Source organism: Meleagris gallopavo, chromosome 24, assembly GCF_000146605.3.
Source record: "Meleagris gallopavo isolate NT-WF06-2002-E0010 breed Aviagen turkey brand Nicholas breeding stock chromosome 24, Turkey_5.1, whole genome shotgun sequence".
NCBI lineage: Eukaryota > Metazoa > Chordata > Aves > Galliformes > Phasianidae > Meleagris > Meleagris gallopavo.
This window is the reverse complement of record NC_015034.2, coordinates 3,524,242-3,546,646: the sequence shown is the minus strand read 5'-3', so window position 1 is coordinate 3,546,646 and position 22,405 is coordinate 3,524,242. Positions and strand designations below refer to the sequence as shown.

The 22,405-nt window shown below is 40.2% G+C and overlaps 1 protein-coding gene across 2 annotated transcripts in view; it reads left to right on the top strand.

The window, feature by feature from the left end:
- Nucleotides 1–16,523: 16,523 nt before the first annotated feature.
- LRRTM4 (leucine rich repeat transmembrane neuronal 4) overlaps nt 16,524–22,405 on the top strand; it is a 235,090-nt gene continuing 229,208 nt past the window's right edge. The window contains exon 1 of one of the 2 annotated variants that reach the window (XM_031556766.1): nt 16,524–16,626. The gene's annotated coding sequence lies outside the window, so the exon portion shown is untranslated. The remainder of the gene's footprint in view (nt 16,627–22,405) is intronic. The other variant, XM_031556765.1, reaches the window with a different exon arrangement.

Sequence of the window (22,405 nt, the reverse complement as noted above, 5' to 3'; positions counted from 1 at the left end):
AAATGTAATTTAGCATAGTCCATAACACAGAAATGCGTTACACTTGCACTTCATGCAAATAACTTTTATTTCCCTTTTTGTTTAGGATTAACCATCTCTGCATAATTACTGCAGAGTAGGCACAGCTGTATTGCTTTGGCCATCATTGCTTTGTTTTCTGGCAGATGTTTAAACCTGAATGCAGTGCCAAAAGTTCATAGAATCACAGGGTCATAAAATCATTTGAGTTGAAAGGGACCCTAAAAGGTCATTGAGTCCAGCTCCCCTCTGATATACAGAGACATTTTCAGCTTGATAAGGATGCTCAGAGCCTGGTCCAGCCTGACCTTGAGTGTCTCCAAAGCCAAAATTGCATTGTTTTTCTTTATTGTTATGTTTAATAATACAATAATAATAAAATAATACAAGCAAACTCCTTGCTGTAGTGAATTTCCCATTCACCTTTTGTCTTCATAGACAGGCTAGTGACTTTCCAGTGTCTTCTGCTTTGCTTTGGTCGCTCTTTGTCCACACTTAGGGATGTGGGGTAAGATGCCTTCAGCCATCAGATCCTTCAGTACTTACTGAACAAAGCAGGCCCCACTGCAATATTTCACTTCTGCATAATGGCATCATCACATAGGACATGGATAGAAATAGGAGATTCATTTGTACTGCATCTGAAGTGATAATGAGGTAATGCCTCATGTGGGCGGATATTGCAGGATGAGGTATGTGCAGGGCTTCCTACCTTGGGAGGAGAGCTGTGGAGAAGCCCTTCTGCTAGGAGCACGGCTAAATCCAGTGCACGAATCAGAAGGGATGAGGCTTTGCCTTTGGTGTTCCTCAGAGACAGAGGAAAGTTGCAGAAGAGATATATCTGTATCTGTAAAGTCAGTCTCATGAGCGACTGCATGTGGGAGCTGAGGCAGTATTTTCTATTGCAGCGATGCCAAGATAAATCTTAGAGCCATCTGGGGGATTTTTTTTTTATTAAATAGTACTTAAGCAGAAAAGGTTGATTGATGAAAATCAAGAGGGGTGTGAATCGAAAACCGTTCTCCCATTTTTTACATGAAGATTGAAATTCATTTTGTATAGTTCAATGGAGATTAATATGCAAGTTAAATAGGCCAAAAAAATTAGCTTTTCCAGAAATGAGCAAGCATTAGTACAGGGAAATGAAAAGAGTTGCCTAAAGCTCAACAGACGGATCCGGATCTTTGCTATACTTTGCTTCTGAAGTGCTGCATTAGTGGAGGTATGACAGGAATGTGACTGGGAAGGTTTGATAGAAACAGAACCAATAATGTCGATGCTTAATCCTCCTGTCTGTAAATGTTGGACAGTAGTGTCTCATGGTGACATTCTGCATAACACATGCATGCAATTTCAAGTGTTCCTGCTTCCAGGCAGCTGAGTCAGAGGAATCTGAAGAGCTGAATGCTGACTCACGTGTTGAAGATGGTGAATTCCAAAAAGAAAAAGTCACAAGGCAAATATTTTTCAGTGAAACTGCACTTTTTTTCCTTATTTGCAAGCAACTGGTCTTAAGCAGCCATCAACTGTTTCTTAATCTCCAGTAAGAAATCCTCAATTTCAATATGACAACACTGACTTATACCAGATCCCAGTTCTGTTTCTCTCTTGAGTACCGGAGGAATTAATGGTCCTTTTCAACATATGCAAATTTGAGCAAGCAAACAGTCAAAAACCTTAAGAACATCTTGTAGTTAAAAGAAATTATATGGAATGGGAAGTAGGTGCTGTAGCTTTCCTTTAGCTGTTTCAGCTTCCTGAGGTTTGTTTCCTTTATGAAATTGATATTTGCTCTCTTTAGAGGTATGGATCTTTCCTTCTCTGTAATCAACATTTATTCTGATCCTTCACCCTCTAATGCCTGCAAATCCTGACATGATCTGAAAGCGTCCAAAAATAAATCAGACTAGAAAGATGGAAAAGGTCACATGCAATATGAGTTTAGATTGCGTGAGCTAATTTTACCTGAGGTGTAGTTGTGTGGCTAATGCTTTTCATAGCAGTTCCAATACAAAAGGGCTTCGTTTAGTAAAATGACATTGAGGTGCATCTTTGAAAAGTAAAAAGTAGGCAAAAGTAGAGGAATCTATTTATGCATTCAACATCATATGGAACAGCTCATAGTTTATTAGAGGATTTAATTTGAGACCTCTTCAATATAGCCTCAAAAAAAGATATTGTTCACAAGAACACTTTTATTATGTAACTGAGTCCTTATTTGAAGAGGACTTGAAGGAAGTTTTTACTAAAACTTGTCAAGTCCAATTTATCATGTCCATACACAGAGACATGCAGTGTCTTCCCTGTATTTCAGTCAAGTGCACTTTTACACTCTGGCTGAAACACGTGCTTAATCTGCTGGATATCCAGTGGAGCATGTAGCATATGGATGTGTCAAAGTGTGACTTTCAGTGTATTTATAACATAGTACTAAATTCTGAGTCTTCTATTTAGGTGAGAAAGTAGGAAGTTCTGAGTTTTGAATTTAGGAATTAATTTAAATTTTTCAAATTTTCTTTCTATAGCATTTATGCACTGAAATCACCATCTAAAAGCAGTATATATAATTGTTATTAGGACTAAGTATCTACAAGTCATGAGAGGGCTTTAGTTATAGTAACATGATGTAGTGCTGCTGTTAATTTTTTTTTTCTTGTTGAAGTTCTATTTCTGTTATCCATGCAATAATACACAGAAAATACCCAAACCAGGTTGAATTAGCTAATCAGGTTACTGGAAATGGTAGGAGATAATGTCAGAAAGATGCAGGTGGTACCTGCAGATGTCTCAGTGAAAGGCTGTACTGCTTTCAGCACTCAAAGCAGTTTGGGCATCTCTGCATCTCCTTTCCATTTCATCACTGCATATGGTGAAATGAAATCAAATCTGGCTGTTCCATACTCGCATCCCATCATAGAGTGGCTTGGGGTTAGAAGGGACCTCAGAGATCATCTAGTTCCACGCCCCTGCCATGGGAAGGGTTGCCAATTGATGAAATGTGTTTAGATGGTGAAATTTCACCATATGTTCCTTTCTCCTATGTAGTTATAGAGTTGTCAGGTACCTTTGGCTTTATACGAAGTGCATGCCACTTCTGATTGACTCTCAGTTATGCTAAAGATACTTATTGCATTTATTTAAGGGTAGTGGGAGTATGAAGTTAGTTTTAGTCTTTTATGAACATTTGATTCGTTTGCGTGCTACTTTTATATGAGGATGTTATAAAAGAGCATCAAGCTCCTTAATGATAGATGCAATTGGATTTCCAACTGATCTTTCTTGGACTTTTTTCATTTAAAGACATTTCCTTCCTGAACACTAAATTTTCAAAGACAGAATCTTGCATAAGCTACCCGCTGCAGATCAAATGAAATCAAGGCTTTGACTTGGCCAATATATAACACAGTCATGGGCCTTTGTCTTCTGTGACAAATACAGGCTCTTTAAGATTTATTCTGCATCTGGCTTTTGCTTCTGACTTGACAAATGGTTTTTGCTATGGAATGAGCTTTCTAATCTGATAAGTTCATAATTTTGTGATTAAGAAATTGACTAAATAATTATATTTTTCTCTGTCAAAAAGAAAATAAATAACTGTTCAAACTCCACCGTATATTAATTTACTTGAAGCAGAGAACATTAGATAAATTAGGGGCCCAGGGGAGAAAGGATTAAATCCTGTGGTAATATGGATTTTTTTTTTTTTAACTGTACGAATTTTAAGAGTTGGTGGCACAACAAATCTCAATGGCTTTATTTTATCATTCTTTCACGGTGGACAGCAATGAAAACAAAGCTTGTTAGTTCTAGCTTGACGTTATATTATAGTTTTCCTTCTGCTAGGAACTTTTTCTGCTTTCAGAGCTGACTTGTTCCCATCAGCCAGTTCCATATGCAGAGTGAATCCAGTGCCATTTGCATGAGCAAATGAAGTAGGTATCTACAGTGCTTGAAGCTTGACGCTACAGCTGAGATAACTCCAAGCTTCTTTAAATATTTAGATCTTTGGAACTGAAATCTCCATGGGACTGACTTGCAGTTTGGTTGTGATACCAAATGAGAGTCTTGAGGGAATTAACTCGGTGACTGGAAACCAAATATCTAATTTCTAGCACTTGATATCACTGATTCTAGAGTGTTTTACTATTGCAATGTGATTTTGGTAACATAGTATAGTGGTTCTCTGCATGGGATCTCAAGACTGTTGAGAGCCCTGTGAAAGGTAATGAAGAAAAACAAGCTTATTAGTGGCAAGCATAACTTTGTAGCTTGCAGTCCCCAGCAAGTGGCTGAAAATCAGTGCTTCAGAGTCAAAGGCACAGTGCAGGCAGTTTCATCTTGCTGTCAGAGACAAAGGGGAAGAACTGTTTGCAACAGAGGGCTTACGAGACGCAGTGAAGAAGTTACAGACTTAAGGTTCAGGCACAGCAGCCAATTCCTTTCTGTACTTTTAGGAGGAAAGGCTTTTTTTTCTCATGGCTGAAGAAAAAGTTTTATTTTTAGCTTTACTATTTCTGGCTTAAGATTTTTGAAGCATCGTAAGCGTGTCCTTACATCGTTTGAATATAACATGGAGTGCAGGATCCTTAACGTGGAGCTAGGACAGTTGCACTGCCACTCTTTGAGTCTTACATTTGTAAGACAGCAGATGAATAACTGATGAATACAAATCAATTTAAATTCCTCAGAAGAAGAAAAAATGCCTAGGACCAGTCACATCTGAAATAGGAGGTATGTAAAAATCAAGTTAGAGTCAAGTATCTTTTTATTGCAGTCTCCTCCCTATCAATTTCATTCATTCCTTCAGCAGCGATTGTCAGTAACCTTGGTAACTCTGCATTTGTTTTCCCTTCTCCTTTGCTCCGCTGACAACTAAAAGTGCCTTTGGTGGTGACATAGAACTAATATCCCAACCATGCTGCATTAAAAGGGGGAAGAGGGAGGATGGAGAGGGAAAGGCTTAGAATGCTTTTCTAATGTAGATTTTATATACCTATAAAAGAAAGCTTAGGAGTAGCTGAGACAGCTTAGATGTGATTGCAGTGTTTTAAACAGGGTAATACTGTCACTATGCCTCGCTGTATGGGCAAAAGTGACATTGAAATGAAATCCTCTGTTAAAAAGCTTGATCAGCTAAGACTGATCTTCACTATCGGAGGTAGAAGCTTCAATTTCTTCCATCAGAAGAAACACGGAGAGACAAAGGGCCAATGAATCGGGTGATGTCATGGCCTTTAATGTGATAGCATTTCAGTTGAAGGCTGTTCTTTAACTGGGCTGCAAAGTCCTCCTTCCATGACTTGCAAAGCTGGTTTATTGTTGAGCATCCGCGTGGACATAATGTGAGCTCACACAATGTGTGTCTGAGATGAGGACTGAATAAGCGTGGAGAAATCGTTAATTACACAGTTGTTTTCCACGATCTAGGTGCTGCATTGAAGGGCCATGTGCAGTGTTCTGCTTTTTATCTGGATAGTTCAGATGCATTGTAAACACCTGATACTTGATTTTGAAAATAGAATCTTGTGCTTTGAAACTGGAAGTCCTCTGCTATGCTGTTCTGCAGTTATGGTACATTATTTTAACTTAAAGTTGGACGTTGTTGAAGGACTCTGATAAAAGGCTAGGTTTGTTGATTAGGAAAAAGCCATTGAAATTTGTTTGTGGAAGGAAGGGAAAATGATTTCTACGTGTCTGATAATGGAAAACACAATGGTCATTTATTTTAGCTTCTGTAATTGAATTTCAAAGCCTTCAAGTTTAAGTGTGTGTACACATCCAATTCAGAAACTTTCTGTAATTCTCTCATCCACTCATGATCAATTTTAGTGATTGCATAGATTTGTCTTTACAAAAGTTGATTCCCAGACTGTAGTTGAAGGGCTATCTCTAAACTAGTTACGGTATTGATAAAAAGCTAACATAGATCATGCTGCTAATTGCTGCTGACAGTGCCTGCTGAACAGAACTGTTCTGGAATACAGACTGAACATCATTTCCTTCTTCCTGTGCAGTTTGGGCTGACTTCTTGAATTTGTAATTCTTCATTTCTCTTTTTAACCTCATCCTAAATTGGACAATCAACACAGTCTGCGTTAGTTCATTTTGTATTCACCTTCAACTGAAGCGTACATCTGGCTTTGGCAAGAAAAGCAGTGTAGCACCAGTGCCATAGTGAGGTAAGGAGAAGCATGCTTGCAGCCTGTTCTTGCAAAGACTTGTGTGTTGCTTTCCAACTTGATGTCCTGCAGAAGAGACTTACGGAGTTCTAATGGCAGGAACTTACGAGTGAAGGCATCTGCTGAAGCAATGGTATGTATTTCCAAGGGCCTGAACAGTCCTGAAACTGACAGGTTGTTGGAGTGTGTGTGTGTTTGTGTGGAAATTTGGGAACCTGCTGGAGATGTTGTCCTTCAATTTGGTAGAATGTTTTTCCACTCATGATCTCTAAGCAGTTAGCCAGATATTGCCAGTCTCAACATTTCTAGTTTTCTCTCTTAAAACAAACCAATTATCCATCCGTGACAAGAATAGAAACAGAAGGTGGTAATTTCTTGCACTCTTTAATTGCCTCCCGAAGAGGATAAAAACAGTTACTTAAAAAGACTGTGTCTTCATCTGCAGTCTTGAAATAGTCTTTTGAGGATAACTTGAAAGGACAGATGAAGATTCTTGGTTTGCTAAGGAGAGCCAGATCTAAATTAGCTACCAGCTTCAACAAACTTGCCTGTCATTAGGTATTCTCTCTGTCATCTGATATAGTGTAAATGGCATGGGAATTAACGAATGGGTTCCAAAAAAAGGGGAAATTTAGCTAGTATCTCCGAAGCTATTGCCAAGTTTTTGCAATATAAAGGGATGGTTCAATGGCTAGGCATCAAGCCTTGGGAAATTCACTATTATGTAGGTGCCCAATAACCCTCCAGTGTGATCTCAGGCCATGAATTTTAGGATGTCTAGGAATTGAGACCTCAGCTCTTTCTTTGTGAAGTGTTCGATTTTTAGTGATTTGATCTGGGAATTGATTTCTTTAGGTTAGTTCTATAGTCAGGAGTTACCTCAATGCATCTTTCCCATGAGCAGTGCATGGGAAGTACAACTCAGCACTGTTCAGGATGGTTTTGAGCACTTCATCCCACTCCACTAACGCTAGAGAGGCTAAGAGGAGACATTCCTATTTAGGATTGTTTGAACAGTGTTATCTCAGTGATCTTCCCTATGGAAACCACAGGCCTGCCTGTGATCAAAAGGTTTCAAGTATGTTTATAAGATCTTTTATATTACAAAATGATAAGAAATTAATACTAGAGAGAGTGTAGCATCTACTAGTCTTGTAATCAAAGCGTATACACAAATTGCAGATTGTTGCATTATTCTGCCTGTGAAGAACTCAAATTTCTCATCTGTCCACCCAGCCATAGGTCAGCTCAAATGCTCTTCACCTCCTGCCATTTCCCCTATGAAATTGGGATGAACCTGTGCTGTGCTTGTTGTCTTAAAGGAACTATCTGACAGCTAGATAGTGTTATATGGAAATATCTCCAGTCAATAAAGCTCTTACAAGCGCCCTATAATTACAGACTGTAATTGTGCAGGTTACAGTCTGCAAGTTACAGCAGAAAAATGGTTTTTGTTATGCTGATACCAGTTGCTTGTTTTAATTTCCTGCTTGTGGTCTTTGTGTATACTGCAAGCGCATCCCTTAAAAAATGTAATGCTTTAAATATTGTCAAATCAGTTCAATATTTTGAAGAGATTTTTTTCAGCTTAAAAATTATTTTTGACCAAAACGAAAATACAATTTTGAGCCAGTTCTAATGAGAGCCTTCAAAAAGTAGTTGCTGAGTGTTGTTTCCTACTGGATGCTTAGTAATGCCTCCTTTCTAATATTCTCTTGCATACAATGGGAAAGATTGGTGTTGTAAATCCTCTCCTGCAAATGGAATGCACACTGGCCAGAGAGTTCAGGGAAACAGCACAAAGTAGACCGGTGAAAACATATTTTGCTGGTATAATTGCATTTCTGCAAGGAAATTTTCCAGTATAGAAATATCTTGAAAAAAGAACCACTTCATCTAGCCAACATTGTTAAGGAAACGTCCTGCTGCTGCCAGTCACACTGATTGGATTTTTAACATGAATAGAATGTCCACTTAAGAATTGTGTTGTAGGTCCTGCAGCCTCACTCACGTATGTCACTCAGCATAGGTAATTTGGGCTCCTCATTAAGAAAAGTCCCATGCTGTTTCATTACTATTACATTTATCACATTTATCACCTGCTGTGGTTGGATTTATTCGATTTTCCATCTTTTTCTGTGCAACTGTGCATGCAGTTTCCTTAAGAAAAAGGACCAGCAGAGACCATACAATCAGGAACTGCTGACTGGCAAACAGGGCTGTTGGGTGAATTTATTGCACTAAATGCTGCGTTTCCTAAGGAACTCGTTGGTTATATTTTCTTGCTGTTAAGGAGCATTCAGTAGAACCTTTGTGCTTTCATCTTTTTCTTTCCTGATGTACCCGACTGACACGCAAACAGAAAGGCAGCCGAATTTGGAGAATCATCCTGAGATGCAAAAATGCAATGAACATTTTCTACTATCAGCCTTCACACGGAAACATTTTAGTGTAATTACTGTGTCAAATTGTATGGATAAGTAGTGTTTAGTCAGTGTACAAAATGGAGCATATGCCTTCTTGTGAATATTTGGGTTTTTCTCTTTTCTTGATTTAGTGCTTTTTTGGTTAACCTATATGTTATATAAAATACTACTGAATGTTTTGAAGCATGGCAAGCTTTACTCAACACTTGTCAAAACAAAGTGATTTCCATTTTATTATTCTTGCTGTAACAACGAGCAGAGAGCATATTCTGAGAACAAAATTGTATGAAATGCGAGTTGTTTGTTCCTTGTCAAGCAAGGCGTTGAAGAACAACCCTTGCTTTGCTGGGTGCCCTGTTAATGGCTCCGGAGGGGAACTGAGCTTTGGGAAGCTCAGTGCACCTGCACAGAAATCACAGCCCCTTCAAATATTTAGTGATGGCATTCTGAGGATCAGCTGGATGTGTTGTTCCCTTGTATACAAATTCTTTATATGCGACCTCGTGGCTGTTCTCTCTCTGCAGAAGGTGCTTTCTGTTGAATTCAGATCATTGGGAGGTTGGGTTGTTTTTATTTTTTTTCCCCCAAAAGTGGCTTCAGTGAAGATGTGCTTGTTACAGATTGCAAATATAAAAGTACACTAGTAGCTAGCAGATAACAAGGAGGAGCTCTACTCAGTTTTTTTTCTATGGAAATGATTTCATTTGTTGGAATTAGATAATGTTTTTCAGAGCACCTGCATTTCAATATTGTGAGCCTAATGCATTGCTTTGAAAATAATGATTCAGCTCCTAAAGTGGATTGAAAGCATCCCTTGGTCAGTGTGGCCTGGGAGTGACTGTTCCTAACTTACCAGGAGGATGTCACAGCCATGGCTCTACAGGGGTCTGCATGCATCAACTGTTGGATTGTTTTGAATTGAGCTCTTACTTGCTGCATCTCCATCTATTTTCAGTACACGAGGATCCCCGGTAACCATTCAAGTTAAATGCTAAGATCCTTTTATAAGGAAAATCCAGAAAGCCTATGTGTATGAATTTTCTTTGCATCAACCTTGAAATTCAACTTAATTTTGCCCATCTTCCATAGTCTGTACTTGCATTTCTGCTGATAAAATAGACTGTGTAAATGTCAGCTTTGGGATGGCTTAATTTACAGAGCTACAACTGAAAAGGCTAACACGGCATCTCATTTTTACTCCAAGTATGCCTGATTTTAGGAAGACTGCAGATTAAATCTCCAGTTCATCAAATCATGTAAGGCTTGCACATTACTTTTCAAGCTGAACGCGTGCCAGGCTGCTCAGGAGCTGGCAGCAACAAACTCAAGCGAAGTATGGCAATCAAGGGACTGTGCTAATTTCTAGCATTTCCATACTGTGGGCATTGGGCTAGTATGGCTTCCACAGCAGTCATACAAAAGGGGCAAAGGTTTGGAGCTGACCATGGTGAGCTTTGTGTGTTTGGTTGGAACTCAGTGATCTTGCAGATCTCTTCCAAGCAAAGCCATTCTATGATTGCTCTTAGGGTTTTTTTTTTCACTCTGGATAACTGGTAGGACAATGAGGCTGAGGACTGAGGAATGAAAACAGAGGAGAGGTTACTGTTAAAGAAGAAAAGAATTACTGCTGCTAGGGAATGGGGCAGTTTCTGGTCTACTCTGCAACTGAGAGAAGACTTTCAAGGATCTAAACTGTGGCAGTAAATACTTGCATAGGAGTGTGGGTACAATACAAGACCCTAATTTTTTTCTTCATTCTTACGTGAACATAACTGACCAGTGGCTCATTACGTGCTCTGAGATCATGGGTTCTTTTTCAATGAGTTGAACGCATTTCTTCACACCGCTGCGAGTGGCTGGGGTTTTCATTTCTTGGGCTTCTATGTGAGCAGGGAGCTGTAAGCAATGGGAAGATGCTTGTGCTCAGTGAGCAGTGTCAGTGTGTACTGCCTGCGAGCCCTGCTTTCTTGTGCTGTGTCCCTGGTGGTGAGAGCAGGACAGAAGAGGGAGCTCGCAGTGCGCAGGCAGCAGGGCTCACACTGAGCCGGCTGCAGCAAAACTCTGCTTTGCTTTTAGATTATGACGGAAAATCTGTTTCCAGTCTGTGTCCATGTTATTGCTTAAAGCCACTCGTGACCTGGGTTTGAACTGGTGTCCTTAGAGGGTAAAAGGCTCTGTATCTCATTGCCAATCCCCAGAAGCATGCAGTTGCTCCCGACGCAGATTTGAAACAAATCCCGACCTGAAGTCATCAGCCTTAGGTTTTGGTTACTCTGATGAGAGACGGCAATTTAAAGACTTTGCTTTCTTCCCTGCTCTTCCAGTGCCCAATGCACCCTCTTCTTCCTTCAGCCATACAAATCCAGCTAAATCTTCTGAAAGGAGATTATGAACCGGTAGATTTCAAGCTGTGTAGAGCCACAGAAGAAAACAAGGTGGTGTTCACATTCTGAGCCTTTCTTTCTCACATTGCATGATAGACAGAAACATCCCGAGCTTGCTCTGTCTCTTCCAAGGAAGGTTCAAAATGCAGTTGATCACAAGCAGGGTGTTTGCTTCTTCTTGATTCTAAAGAGTGCCCAACATTTATACTGCTGTTGCATCAGGCACTCAGTGCTGTATTTTTCTGATGCTTACAGCTGTATGGTGTCTTCAGTTTTGTTATGTGTGTTGACTTTGGGCTTTGTAACAGAGAAGATGCTTAGATTCACACCCTCTCTATTCCTACTGTGAACAGCTATGGGGTAAGTGAGCAGCAAGCCCTGGTCTCGCTTGGAAACTGCTGCTGAAGTTTTTGGATTTTGTAGCAAACTGGTGGGTGTTACTGGGCTTCAGCGGGAGCTGTGTGCAGATGATGAGTGCAGAACATGGCTGTGGTGCCTGGTGTGGACTGCCATCTGGTTCTGGCTGGCCAACGAAACACTGACAATTGATGCAAGTGCTCCTGTCTGCTATTGGTTTGTTTTTCAGAAGCTCGTCAGTTTCTTGTGCACTTTTCCTGTTGCATGTTCCCTGAATGCTCTTTGATGACTTCTGAAGGGCAAGCATTCTTTGAAGCAATATTTACACCGATATAGCCCCTTTGTTCTTTATTTTCCTAACTACTACTACTATAAAAATCACAGCAGTAGAAAAAAAGGGGTCATGTTAGAAAACTTGCAAAAGTTTCTTTTCTTGTGCTCAGAGTGGAAATCACAATGTGTGGAAAGGCTCCATGTCGTTGTCCTGTTGACTGTTGTTTGCAATAATAATTAAAGCTGTGATTCAGGAGGTTTTAGAAGGAGGTACTCATCTGTCATAAACTCTTCATTTTGTTTTATTTTTGGGCAGCCCAGTTTGGAACAACTTACAACAGGCTGATTTTAAAACTTTGTGCTCTTCTCTCTGTAAATGGTATCTATGAATGCATGTCTGGAACTGGCAAGTTGTCTCTAGTCCCTCTACAAAAGCTCTCTCCAGGTATCCCAGCAGTGTGCTCTCTCCTTTCCACTGTGCTTTGCTGACCTAAGGCCAGCATGAGGAAGCAACGAAATACTAGCAAGAACATCTTCAGCAGCCTCAGGTTCACAAACTGATGATTTCTTGCCTTATCTGCCCCATCCCTCTGTTAATAGACAGTAGAGTGGGTGGTGATATCCGCTCCCCATTGCCCCGGTTTATAAGTTTAGCTCCCAGTGCCTGTGGACTGGTTGCCATTAGCATGGCCACACCTTCAAGCACCCAAGTCTCAAAAGGATGCATGGAAGCTTTGGCATGTTAGGTTAATCAGTCTGGTAAGACCCAGAGGGGAATCATCACAGTACCTGACATGAATTCAGTGTAGGGAAAATTATTGGGCACAACAGAGATTTTTCTGTAGGTTTAAAAAAAAAAAAGAAAAAGAAAAAGCCTCTCGGTACCAACAGAATTCACTACTGCATTGCTCTTGGGCTTTTTCTTTCCTTCCCCTCAAATCCTTGGCTAGGCACTTACTGCCTCAGGAATCAGAAGATGGGGAAGCTCTGCTCGTATTCTCACCTGTTTCAAATCAATATAATGACCTTCACTGAAGCTATAATTACATTGGTATAAGTCAGGGATGCATCAAGCCTCAGAATATTTGATTTGTCCTCAAACAGAGGTGAGGAGTCTGGATGTGTATTTTTTTTTTTTTCTTACTGACCCTTTGCAGCTCTAATTCAGTTTAAATCTACAGGGATCACTTTAAGATTACACTAATAAAGGAGATAGGTTAATATCCCTTCTGTCCTTGGCTTTACTGCAGACAGTAGCAACAAGGGGCCTAATTAGTGTTTGGCTTTGCAGGTTATGGAGGTTGCTCCAAGAGAAACTGGACTGACACCACCAAACTCATTAAGCTTAGGTCCTTGAACACTGTTTTTGTATTAAAGAGAAAAGAAACCTAGCGAGGGGGAAGTCCAGGGAGTGCAAACTACAATCCTCATTAGAGTAATTAGTGCGAGTCATTATTTCCTAGAAACCTCAGATGGCCACATTTATTCTAAAGAGATGCCAGGGTACAACTGAACTAGCTGCAACATCTGCCTGTGGGAAGGAGCAGGGAGGGTGGTATTTGCTGCCCGTGTTTGCTTACATTTTCTGGCTTAGGTGATATGTGATCCTATTAAGCACAGTATAGCTAATCCTCTTTCATGGTACTAATTTCTTACCATTATCTTTATTTGGCTTGTAATTTCCCTTATGGTGTTCTTCTGCTGTCCTAATGTTAGCGAGTAGCTTCAAGCATCTCTTGAGTATCCTGCAGGAAAACTCCGGCCTGGTCTGTGTCAGTGTCCTTGGAAGGAAAAGGAATCACTGGTAGAGCAGAGAAAGTATCCCCTAATAAAGCCTTTTGCTGTTAATGGCATCTCTTATGAGCTACAGTGTCTTCTGTGTTTGCTTATGAAATTCATCTTGTTCTTTTGTGCCGAAGCAGAGTTCTGTACCCTCAGTGAATGCTAACAAGCAGCTTTGCTGGCAAACCTCTTACCTTGAATGGCTAAAGGAGAAAAGGAGATGCTGCTATAGAGAAGTAAGGAGATCTGCCAGCACAGATGGGATATGTTCCCAGTCTTCAGATTGCAATTCAAGGTGTGTATGTCAGGTCACCCTTTGCAGCACCTCTGCTCTTTCAGACCATGAGCCCTATGGGCTGGTGTGTAACCTTGTCTGAGGCCAAATGTCCACATGGACAGACTCTCCTTGTGTGCTGGGCACTGTTAATAAGTGCTAATTAACTAATTTATTTATAATGAAGGATCTTTACTGTATTTTCATTGGAGATGCAACAGCCCCTTTTTGGCCAGTATTTGCCATTCTGTCAATCTAAAGATGATTTATGGCCGAGAAGCATGGTCAGGCACAGCTGCTAGATTGTGAGCTGCTCCAAAAGCCTTGAAGATTTTACTTCTTTCCTCAAGACTCTTAAGCATCGTTTAGGAAGTGTATGAGATAAATTAAATTCTGTAGTATGAATGTAGGTGTAACTTTATGAAACTAACTTTTTTGCTTGAAGCTTGCTTATTAAATTTTCTGGCCTCAACGTTACTACGTATGTCCCTGTATTTAGTGGGCCTGCATTGAGAGCCTGACTGCGCCAAGGATGTTGCAGTTCATTCCTCAGATCCTTGCAAAGCTCTGAATTTAAACATGTCCAACAAGCAAAAGGATTCACTTTTCTCATTTTAAAAGCAGAGAAAGTCTACAGAACAAGTTTGGTATTGCACGTGGAGTCTGCAACTGAACTTGGACATCTCAGATCTTACCTTCATGGTGTTCTCTGCAGAAACTCCTGGCCAACATTCAGCCAAGTGGCTGAAATTGCTTTCATGTTAACCAACTTGGTTCTTTTTGAGTCGTCTTTTTTGGATTTCCAAAAGAAGGGAACGAAAGTTTCTGGATCTCTGCTTTATTGGACGCCTCATGTTTGTGAATAATGCATCTTTCCCAAAGGGTGAGGCAATAAATGGTCTCCCTAGGTCTGAAGCACATAGGTAAGGGGAATAGTTCCCCTGGAAATGAAATGAAATGCCAAACTAAAAGGGTACTAGGGAATTATTTCTTGTATTACAATAAATAAATTGTATTCTTTCTAGCAAACGATTGTTATGTGTCTTAGATGTATAGCTCTTAAAATGGAATCTTTTGTTCTTAAAATGAAGGCATGCTTAAATGTTTTATCTAAAATATTTATAACTTCTACATCTGTTCAGAAAGAGCTGTTGTCTGACAGTTTTTTGTTGTTGTTGTTGTTTTTTTTAATGCATAAAATAATTGTGCCTTCCTCTGGCTGCTTATAATGGATTGTCTGCTCGTGTTCCTTTTTCTTCTAAGAGTTGCTGTTTTCAGGCCAGGAACTTCTGGCTACACAAAATCAGGATTATCACAGCAAGTAGAGAGCCAAAGGTTGTCTTCAAACAGATCTTTTTTTCTGGGAAAGAAAGATTATTAAAATGTACTTTTCCCTTGAAGTTTCAGAGAGCAATGGTAGACTAGCACAGAGTTTTTTATTATGTTCTCCTTTGGGATAAGAGTCTTTTTATTATTATTTCTTGGTCTTTGTACAAAAGAAAATGGCACCACTTCATCTGATAGTATCAGTTGGTAATTTTTAATACAGGCACAAAATGAGAGGTTGGTTTTCTCCATCTTCTGGACTCCTAACACATCCCTTACTCCTTCCTTGTGGTAGAAAGTTGACACACCCTTCACATCCTCGTCTACACACAGAGTTCCTCAATGCAAAAGACAAATTTTGTACTTAAAATGCTAATCTTTAGTTAAAGCCTAATATTTTTTCCCCTTAAATTAAAAAAAGTAGCTTTTCTTATTGAGGTTTTTTTTTTTAGTCTTGTTGGGATCATTCCATAGTGTTACTCTTTACCAATGCAAAAGATTTCTTGTTTATTTGGAGACTGGCAGCACCCAGCACAGAGGTAACAATACTCACTGCAAGTAATGGATAATGCTATCAGCAGAGGGAGAAACAAATGACCGAAGCAATGTTTGGGATAATTACTGTTTTTAAACCTAATTTGTCAAACAAGACTTTCCTATGTGTTACCCTCTTAAAATCTTCCTTTGTTATAGAGGAAAACAGATGCTGTAGATGCGATATGATTGCATTCGGAAGAGATCTAAGTGCTGTGTTTTGACCTGGAGATAAAATGTGTCAAATGAGACCTTTCAGCATCAAGATGCCATGTGGTTTTAATGAAATCTGACAGGTACATATGAATAGTTAACCCGCTTTTCATTTTTCAGAGCTTATTAAAATCATTAAAATACAGTGATAATTATGATCCTTTCTGACTGGTGTATTTATATCAAGCCCAGGGATGTCAGTATACGTAAAGAAGGATTGTGTTGTGTTGCTGTTGCAGAAGTTTAGTGGTGCTTATTTATAAGACCTGAATTTGAAATTGGAGGTTTGTGATTTTTGATTGGCTCTTTGTTGCGTAGGATCTGACTTGCAGCTCTCAATGAGTTTAGCTTTTTGTTAAATGTTTTTGGTTTTTTTTTTTTCCAATTTGAATTAGAAATATGAAGTGGTCACCTTGTATTCAAGACTGTGCAAAGTTGTAGAATGGCTTGGGTTGGAAGGGACCTCAAAGATCACCTCATTCCTCTGTCATGTAGGCCAAACTGGTTGTTTGTTTGTGGTTGTCCCTCAATCTTCAGAGCTCTCAAAGAAAGATGATGGGCTCAAATAGAACCTCAGCAAAGAACTGATCTTTTAAATCGGCGCTTGGGCTCCTTGAGGTGATATTTGTGTTCTTTTTATTCAACCAGCAGGGAACTCTGAGTGTTTTCTCTGTAGAACTCCAACAAAAGAAGTGAGATTCCCAATAAGGAGAGCTCTAACTTCAGATTCAATTTGTATGCAGGTATCAGCTTTGGTGGTGAATTTGGATGTGCTGCTGGTAGTTGGTGCTTGCTGAAACCGATCCAGAACGAAGCAACATTTTTATAGTGATGAAATGACTTCAGGCTTTGTCCTTAAGGTATTTGTCTACTCAGTTCATGTAGATCATAGAAATGAGCATAACTGTGCTGATTTCTGTAGGCTGAAAATACACAGACTTCAATGGAAATCACTAGAAAAATTTCAATTATCTTCATAGTCAACCTCAAAAGAATGCTTTTGTCCCCAAATTCTATCTGATCCTGTGCTTGCCAGCCAGGGAGTCTGGGGTCAGGGAATTTAACTTGTGAATCTGTGTCTTAAAGGCGTTCCTTTACGTGAAGAGCCCTATCTAGCTCTGTTTCATGATTTTTAGACATTGGCAAAATAATCAGTATAATTCTTCCTCAACACAGATTATGCTGTAAAAGCAAGAAAACAAGCATCATTGATTTGCTTTTGTAAAAAGATGACAAGTTTGTAATGATCACTATTTTTAGAGGTGAAAGAAACGCACTTCTCACTTCTTTGACATTATGTCAATATCTTTCTCCAGCTGTTCTGAACACCTTGATAGCTTTGTTTCTTAAAATCTCTTTTTGAGAAAGATAAGGGAAAAGCTAGACCTGCTGTTAAAGCAATGCCACATCTCTGTTCTAAATTTCTCTGTTTGATTGAAGAGGGGAAAAAAAACGAAGCAGTATAACATACTGCTGTGATACCCAACCAGGTCAAGAGTTTGCTTCACTGTGGATAACCTGGCTTATCCTTTGTGGTAAATATATTTGCTTCTCAGAGGTCAAGCAGTAGGCAATGTAATTTGTTTTAGGTTGCTAAGGTGAGTCACTTGAGTATCATTGCCTCACCAGAATTTTGTAATATTCTTGAAAAGTAAGAAATGACATTTCTAGTAGGCACTGAAACACCAAGAGTTTGGTGTGACTTGGTCACAGCCAAGTCCATGTCATATAAGTGAACTACAAACTGTCTGAGGAAAAAATAACAGGTTCATGAAAGTCAGTGAATGATATCTGTACAGGTGGTGCTTAACAGATGAGGACTGTGTCTGAGAAAGAGGTGACTTGCAGAATATGACAAAGACCTGTGAATCATGAATATCGTGAATATCGTGGAGAAACTGAATAGAGAACTAGTGTATAGTCTCCCTTATATAAGAAGTAAGGGTCCTCAGATAAGAGTTGTTTGGAACAATTGAAAGGACTTTTTTTTTTTCCACTTTGCATGATTTAATCATGGATTTCTCTGTCACAGGAATTTGGGAATTGGGAATACCAAACTTTATACATATTTTGATGTCTAATGTCATCACATACTTTAATCTTTGGGTACAGGAAAAGCTTATGTATACTTTTATATTTTGGAGCTAGGATTGAATTTTCATAGAATACTTAGAGTTGGAAGGGACCTTCAAAGGTCATCCAGTCCAACTTCTCTGCAGTGAACAGTGCAGTTAAATCAGGTTGCCCAAGGCCTGGTCCAGCCTCATCTTGAAAGTCTCCAGGGACGGGTCATCTACCACATCTCTCTGCAATCTTTTCCTCACCACCCTCAGTGAAAAGACTTTTTCCTTTTATCTGACTTAAATTAACTCTCTTTAAGCTTGAAACCATTTTTCCTTGTCCTAACACAACAGACCTTGCTAAAGAGTCTGCCCCCTTCTTTCCTGTAGTCCCACTATAGAAAGGCAGCTGCCAGGTTTCCCTGTAGCCTTCTTTTCTACAGGCTGAACAGCCCCAGCTCTGTTGGCCAGGCCTTGTAGAAGAGGACATCCATTACATCATTTTTGTGGTCCTCCTCTGGACGTACTTTAACAGGTCCTCCTGTACTGAGGACTCAACATCTGTCACAGTACTCAAGGTGAGGTCTCACAGCACAGGGCAGAGGGGCAGATCCCCTCCCTCACCCTGCTGCTTTTGGTGAGGCTCGGGATATGATTGATTTTACTGGGCTGTGAGGGCACATTGCTGGCTCATGTCAAGCTTTACATCCACCAGCATTCCCAGATCTTCCTTGGCAGGGCTGTGCTCAATCCTTTCATCCTTCAGCTTCTACTAGTAGTAGAGGTTGCATCAACCCAGGTGCAAGACCTTGCACTTGAATTTGTTGAACCTCGTAAGGTTCCCCCTGGCCCACTACTCAAGCCTGTCTAGGTCCCTCTGGATGGAATCCTATGTCTCTGGTGTGTTGACTGCACCCCACAACTTGGTATCATCTGCAAACGTGCTGAGGGTGCACTTGACCCCGCTGTTGAAGTCACTGATGAAGATATCAAAGGATATCAGTCTCAGCACTGATCCATGAGTGACACCACTTGTCCCTGATCTTCATCCAGACATGGAGCTATTGACCACCCCCTCTGGACTTGATTCTGAAGTCAGTTATTTGTCCATTGACCAGTCCACTCATCAAAATCTGTATCTTTCCAATTTGGAGAAAAGGATGTTGCTGGATGCCATGTCAAAAGCCTTACTCAAGTCCAGGTGGATGACATCAGTGGCTCTTCTCTTGTCCATTGGTGCAGTTACAGCACCATAAAAGACCACTGTGTTGGTCAAGCAGGATTTGTCTTTGGTGAAGCCATGCTGGTTCTCCTGTATCACCTCCTTGTCTTCCACGTACCTTGTGGATCTGCTCCATGATCTGTCCTGGTGCAGGGTGGAGATTAACAGGTCTCATTTTGGATGCTAGAAAACATCCATACTAAAAAAATATTTCCAGCAAGTACACAGGACAGTAAGAATGGGTGAGGCTTAATAGGAGCCTCACATAAAGGAACCAAACACAGTGTCCTGCTGAATCCAGTACTGAAACTTCTTTCATTAACAGCGCACGCACTGAAATGGTTATTTATCTTCTGAAGAATTTAACAGTAAGAAACATGAAGCTGTCGAAGAGCATTTTATTTTTGCCAGAATGAAATCAGGTCCCACCGAGCACTTGTTTACCCTCAGGCTTAATGGACAGGACTGTGAAAAAGTGGCTCTTCAGAAATAACCGCTCACATGCATTAAGAACAGTATAAAGCCGAAACGATGTTTCATACATCAGCTGTTCTACAAGATTTTGTTTGCTGCAGGGATGCTGAGATGAAAACGGTTAGGGACTAATGCAAATGGAACAAGAAAAGCACTACAAGGAGAATAACCTCGTTACACTGAAGGTGTTCAAACTATTAAGGAATTTGTAGCAGTGTGATAAAATGCATAAATTAGAAATCTGCTCTAAGCTTCATTCCTGATTCAGTCACTGAGTCATTGGGTGATCTTGAGAGTGCTCATACCTTCTATTTTGACTCCTTTTTCTGCAAATTGAGGTCATTCCTTCCTTGAGGTCATTCCTTCCATTAGGAAAGTAACAGGTGTTGTCTAACAGTTGTTAGCAGCTGGTTGGAACCGACCATGGACAGGAACAGCCATGGTTAAAAGTGTTGGCTGGTTGGAAATAATTACCCTATTTAGGTATACAAAATGAGAAGTATCAGCAAGCATGTTTAATACTTAAGATGAATCTTGTCATCTTTTTGGATGTAAGTGTGATTGTGATGGACCAATCCCTAACTCTGCCAGAACTGGAGAAAACTCATTTTCTGAACATAAGCAACCTTCAGCTTCACCATCCGCTACCGAGGAGATGACCTATTGAAGTGCCTCCATTAAGACAGTTTACCAAACTGAAGTTATCTGGCTTTGCAAAGCCCCAGCTTCTCATGTCTCTTTTTCATAATCACTAATGCAGATGTGCAAATCAGTGCTTCCTTTCCTTGATAGCAGAGCAGACGTGGGATACCTAAACTTCAAAGAGGAGCTCCTCATTGGTTGCTGCAAAACATTGTGAGGCATTGCTTTGGTGAACTCGGCCCAATTCTGGTTTTTGAACTGGTTGACAACCTGAAATAATTCAATACTGTAAATTATTTTCAGGTTTTCTGGTTTAGAAAAAAAAAAAAATTGTGTGCCAAAACAATTTATGTGAAACTGGCTGGAATTTTTATATGTATCAGGCACATAAATGCTGGTACCATTTTTAGGATTAGATCTACTGTAGCCCTTCTTATTAGGTACAGTAATGTTTCCCATGATGTGCTCCTGTTTCTCAGTGTGTGTGCTGTTCGCCAATGCAGACTCGCCTGTTTGTTTCAGTGGGTCTGTTTCTGATCTGCCGCTCACAGTTGCCCTGTCAATGGATTTACTCTGCATACACATTTATGGAGGTGAACTCTGGTCTGGATTCACTACAATAATTGCTGCTGAAAATGCTGGAGGTGATCTATTAGTTCCTTTTATCCCAACTACAGAGAACACAAACCCTTCTTGTCCTTTGCTTTCTTTCTTTCTGCATTCTGCAGTAAAGTTCTGTGAATTTGGGGAATTTAGTTGAAATTCAGGCATTTGTTTTGTGTTCATGTCACACGTTGTTTCTGCCACAGTTGCTCTCTTTCCCCCCTCAGTTAGTAGCCAACTAAATAAAAGGGGTTTGTGTGAGATTTGGCTTGGCAGTCCCTGCTCTGTCCAAGTGCCAAACATCTTAAAGCCACAGAAACCTGCGGGTGAGCCAGGAGCAGTAGCTGTTCTGCTTCTGCAACTTCATCATCCCTTTTCTTTTTCTTTCTTACTTTTAACTCCTAGTGATTCTACTGCTAGGAGTAAAGGGGATTCTATCAGCACGGGGCTTTGTGCATCCAGCAGTGGATTAGACAGCGTTGCCCTGGTTGGCTGCGATGCTGCAGTGCGTAGGCAGGATGGTGGAAAAGCAGCTGTTCAGTGGGATTCAGCTGGAAACTGAAGGCTGTGCTTATTAAGTTTAAATGCAGGAGTAATTTACATGCTTGCACTTCCCACCAACCTCTGTTTGTGTAATTCTTTTTCATATATGTTGACAACACCTATAACAGGTTTTGCTTTGCACAATGCAAGGAAGTGTTGTTAGAATGTAATGATAATCACAGAATTGTTTGAGTCAGGAGGAACCTTTAAAAGCCAGTGAATCCAACTCCCCTGTGATGAACAGGGGCACCTATGGCTCAATCAGGTGCTCAGAGGCTAGTCTAGCCTGGCCTTGAATGTCTCCAAGGATGGAGCATCCACCATCTCTCTGGTCAACCTGCGCTAGTGCCACCAGCCATGTGAAGGAGAGCCTAAACTTAATGTTCAGATCTCTTGCCACTAAAAGGAATTGCCTTTTGCTGTTCAAGAATGTAAGTAGAAATAGGCTTAAACTGAAGTTTTTCAAGACGCCAAAAATGCGCTGCTGTTTCCTTATGGGAAGCTAACCCACTTCAGCAAGCAATCATGAAGAGTTCTTTCTGTAAAACATAATTCATCCTGCAATTCTTTTTAAAGGACAGACTCCTCTCTTCTTTTCTTTAATAACTACATTTGGCTTTGCAAGGAGAGGGGCCTTGTGGCAATGGAAAAAGATACAGGAAAGCTGGCAGCGGTTTCTGGCTTTCCTACAGAGATTGTTGCCTTGGGCAAGTCAATTGGTGCTTGTGCTTTTTTGTATATACGTATATATATAAAGCACAAACGCAGCCTTCATGCTGCCCAGTACTGGCTCAGGATTTTTCATAACTGCTTGATGAGCAATGTGCCAGGCACAGGTTTTTTTGTGGCAGCTCCCGGAACCCCCCTCCACCAGAAGGGAGGGGAAGAAAACTTCTAAACTCCGTTTGAACATGAACCTGTGGTATTTAGAGCACTTTGCCTTATCTCAAGCTTAGTGTATGTAATGACTCTGATGTTATCATCTGGGGTTGGAGATTAAATATTTTCATTATGTCTGGATTCTTTTCTACTCCTAAGAGCATTTCTGTAGTACTGTTTACTAAGCATAATCACTTGGTTGTTGATGTTTATTAA